At 62.2% G+C, this 4,056-nt stretch overlaps 1 long non-coding RNA gene across 1 annotated transcript; it reads left to right on the top strand.

Moving 5' to 3' along the window:
- The first annotated feature begins 2,410 nt into the window (after positions 1-2,410).
- LOC113407788 lies at positions 2,411-3,433 on the top strand. The gene is made up of 3 exons (XR_003899907.1): positions 2,411-2,496; positions 2,857-2,920; positions 3,289-3,433. It is a non-coding gene; the product is annotated as an uncharacterized LOC113407788 (long non-coding RNA).
- Positions 3,434-4,056: the final 623 nt, after the last annotated feature.

The raw sequence follows: 4,056 nt of genomic DNA, 5'->3' as shown, positions 1-4,056 counted from the left end.
TGGCCAGACGCCTGCACCCCCACCCATCCCCACAATGGGGCCTGTGCTGTGTGGGGCCCGACCATGTCGGTGGCCCTCCAGCTTGTAACCGACAACGTTTCCGTGTGCACGTGCTAGGTGCAGCTGGGGTCAGCACAAGGGCAGAGGATTGTGGGCTACCTGAACTGCACACACCTGCACGCTCCAGCGGGTCACAGTATGTGTTACGGAGGTGAGTCAGGGGCTCTCGCCCACGGGGGCTGGGGAGGGAGAAAACAGCCGTCCGGATTGTGACGTTCCCCTGGTGTTAACCGGACTGATGATCTGCTAGGTCACTCCACCCCTCGACTCTGGGAGCCAGCCTTCCCCTGCTCTGCTGTGAGAACCCCCACTCCTGGGCTGGTCACGCACAGCCTCTGGCATGTAAGCTGCTCCTTGGATTGTGCAACTGAGTGACTCTAGCCAATATCTCCGGTCCCAGACACAACCCTAGGAACCTCCGTCTTGCAGTGTCCAGTTATGCCCTCTGGATGCTGCAAGCTTATATGAGTTCATCAATTTAACAAAGAAATTGATCTGTACCAGGCTTGCTATCCCAAGGGGAGACTCTGACACACTTCAAACCAAAGGCACTGCTTCAGGTAGAATAAACAAACACATGTATTAACTACAAAGATAGATTTTAAGTGATTATAAGTCAAAGCATAACAAGCAGATTTGGTCAAATGAAATAAAAGCAAAACGCATTCTAATCTGATTGTAACACTTTCAATGCCCTTACAAACTTAGATGCTTCTCACCACAGGCTGGCTGGTTGCTCTTCAGCCAGGCTCTCCCCTTTGATCAGCGCTTCAGTCTCTTGGTAGTGATGTCTGTAGATGTAGGTGGAAGAGAGAGAGAGAGGATAGCAAACGTCTCTCCCTTTTATCATGTTCTTTCTTCCCTCTTGGCTTTGCCCCTCCCCCCCCTTCAGAGTCAGGTGAGCATTTCCTCATCGCAGTCTCTGACTGACCAAGGGAAGGGGGGTGACTCACTCGAAAGTCCAACAGATCCTTTGTTGCTGCCTAGGCCAGTGTCCTTTGTTCCTGTGAGGCTGGGCTGGGTTTGTCCCATACATGCCCTGATGAGGTGTGAACTGCCCCTCTGCTCCTGGAGAGTTTTGCCTGTGCTTGTTTTAAGCCATGAGGACACGTTTTCAGCCTCGTAACTATATACATGAAATTACAGCCCATAACATCACTATAACAACACTGCTCAGTGCATCATGCGAATCCGCAGACACCCGACATGACAAACTTTGCGCTGGATACCACACAATCATATTATGATGAACACAGGGGTGCAGGGGGTTCCCCCGAGGTACGGAGTGTTACACGGACCCTCAGGCCCCCCCTTCCCCATTCTGCTCCTGGAAACAACTCAGCCTCAGACCTCTCCCTGGAGCGGGCTTGGTGCTGGTGCGGTGTTGGCACCTGGGCACTCGGGCCTCCGGTTCAGCCCCAACACCCTCTGCTTGCCTCCCTAGCCCTGCCCCACAGGGCCCCCTGCGAGCGAGGGGGGGGCACCTGTCCTCTGGGCTGGGCTGAGCTCCCAGCGCTGACCCTCCAGCCAGGGGCCAAGGCTCCCCTGACTCCAGGGTCTCCAGTGGCAGCGGAGGGGACCCCATGAGTGGTGGGTGGGGGGCGCTTGCTTCCTGCCCTGGGGCTCCTGGCTCTGTTGCTGCTCAATCCCTGAGGGGGAGCTCTGCAGGGGTTGGATTTGGGGTGCAGCCAGTAACCGAGCCCTGTCCCCCCCCAGCCCATGCACAGATCCGCTGTGACCAGCTCACCATGGGGCTCTCCTGGGTGCAGCTGTTCCAGGACACCCACGCGCAGCGCGGGGACGTCGTCGCCTTCGACATGTTCTGCGGGGACTTCAACTTCGACAACTGCTCCTCAGGTGGGGCCTGGCCCAGGGGAGGGCCCATGGGGGTTGGGGGGGAAGCCCATGGGAATGGGCAGGGAGCTCATGGGGATTGGGGGGGCAGGAAAGCAGCCTGGCGGGGTGACCAGGTGTTGCGGAGTTACAGGGTCTGCTCCATGCCCAGCCTGTAATCCATCCCTTGTAAGTGACCCCTCCAGCGTGCCGCACCCCAAGGGTTCACACACTTCCCCACGGCACGCCCGTGGCCTCCGACACTCCTGGGCTGGCTTGTCAGGCCCCAGTGATCCTGGCTTGCTCCGTGGCTCCCTGCAGTGAATCCAGGCACACCTGTGTCTCCTGCACTCTTCCAGGAGCAGCAAAGTATAGAGGGAAACTGAGGCACGTATCAGAATCATAAAAATATGACAGAAAATTTCCATCACACAAGGAACAGAGGGGGAGAGGGCGGCCTGGAAGGGATGGGGGAGGGCAGATGGGCCCATTCACTCTGCCGGCTCTTTCCAGGGGATGAGTTGGAGCAGACCCATGAGATCTTCCGCCAGTACCAAGACCCATGCCGAGTGGGGCCCAGGCAGGACCAGCCCTGGGCCATAGGTACGTGTCTGGCCGGCCCAGCGCCCGGCGCAGCCTTGCTGCCCTCTCTGTCTCAGTTCCGTGGCACCGGGACCCTGTCTGGGGCTGCAGATAAACATCTAGATCCAAATCCTCCCAGGGGCCCAGCCTTTGGGAGCTCAGGGTGAGACAGCGGGGGTCAGGGGTTCAGAGGCCCTGCTAGCCTAGGCCTGCCCCCCAGCTCTGCCCATGCCCCTCCCGACCCGGAGCCCCTGCTGTCCCAGCCCTGCTCCCCGCCACCCCCCCAGATCTCTGCTGAGGTACCCGTGGGTGAAGGAAGATTGTGGGGTGGGGGGAATGGCAGAGTAGGGGAGGCTCTAACTGCTGCTCACGTCCCTGCAGGCACCCTGCTGAACTACCTGGAGATCCACGAGGAGGCCGTGTCGACCCCAGAGAAGCTGAAAAGGTAACGGCTGCACCCGCGGGTTCCAGGGGGGGGCAGGGAGGCGTCCGGGGGCTCCATGGGTTCTGGGTGCTGGGAGGGGGGGGTCCAGGGGCCCTGCGGGTTCCAGAGCACTGGGGGAGGGAAATGCACGGGGGCTCTGTGGGTTCCAGAGCACTGGAGGGGAGGGAGGGAGGCGTCCGGTAGTTCTGGGGGGGCAGAGGGGCTTACAGCCCTGGTCCAAGGCAGGCGCTGCCTCCGCCCCTGCACAGGGTAATGGGACACTGGGGGTACCCTGTGCATGGCCCTCCCTTGCCGTGCAGCCCCCCACCTAAGCTCACGCAGAGCCCCACTCGGCCCACCCTGCTGACGGCTCCCCGTGCACCCCACAGGACCCTGGAGCAAGAGGAAGGCAGGCGGACGTACCTGGCGGGTCCCATCCTGCGGGACGGCCGCCCCGACCCCTCGGCAGCAGGGAGCCCCTGGGAAGGGCGCCGCATCGACTACATCCTGTACCGCGAGCACCCCGCCCCCATCAGCCTGACAACGGTGAGTGCCCAGAGGGGCCCCGGGGCCCCGCCGGCCTGGGCCCCACGGAGCGAAGGGCAGGCCCCAAGCCCAGGTGCAGGAGAGCTCCCAGCCAGGGACGCTGGGCCCAGAGCAGGGGGTTCAGCTGAGACCCAGCTCTGGGGCCAGCTGCTGGGGGCTGGTAGGGCCGCGGGGGCCGTGCTGGGGAGGTGGCTGGGGCTGGCAGCCGCACTCGCGACGTCGGCTCCTTCGGGGGCTCTCAGCAGCTCCCACGCTCCGGGGGCTTGGTGGTACAGTGCCGTGGGGCCAGGCGGCAGGGGGCTGGCCTCGCTCAATCGCTGCTCGGGGGCGGGGGATTCAAAGAGCTACTCAGCACGGTCTGGGGCTCCCTGGAAGGGTCCGAGCCGGGGGGCCTGGGTTCTCTGCTGGCTCTGACCCTGATGTGCTGCGAGATGCTGGCTGGGACCTCGGCCCCGCTCTGGGCTGTTCCCTGCCCTGCAGTGGGGGAAGGAGCCTGGCCTGGCCATGGCCGGGAAGGGGTAGCGAGCTGTGTCAGTGCTCAGCGTTGATTGAGGGCAGGCTGCAGCCCATGGAGACTACAAGTCCCAGCCTGCACTGCTCTGGCTCAGCCA

Source organism: Terrapene carolina, unplaced genomic scaffold, assembly GCF_002925995.2.
Source record: "Terrapene carolina triunguis isolate 2854851 unplaced genomic scaffold, T_m_triunguis-2.0 Scaffold385, whole genome shotgun sequence".
NCBI classification, from domain to species: domain Eukaryota; kingdom Metazoa; phylum Chordata; order Testudines; family Emydidae; genus Terrapene; species Terrapene triunguis.
The sequence above is the reverse complement of the archived record's forward strand: the minus strand, read 5'-3'. Positions and strand labels throughout refer to the sequence as shown.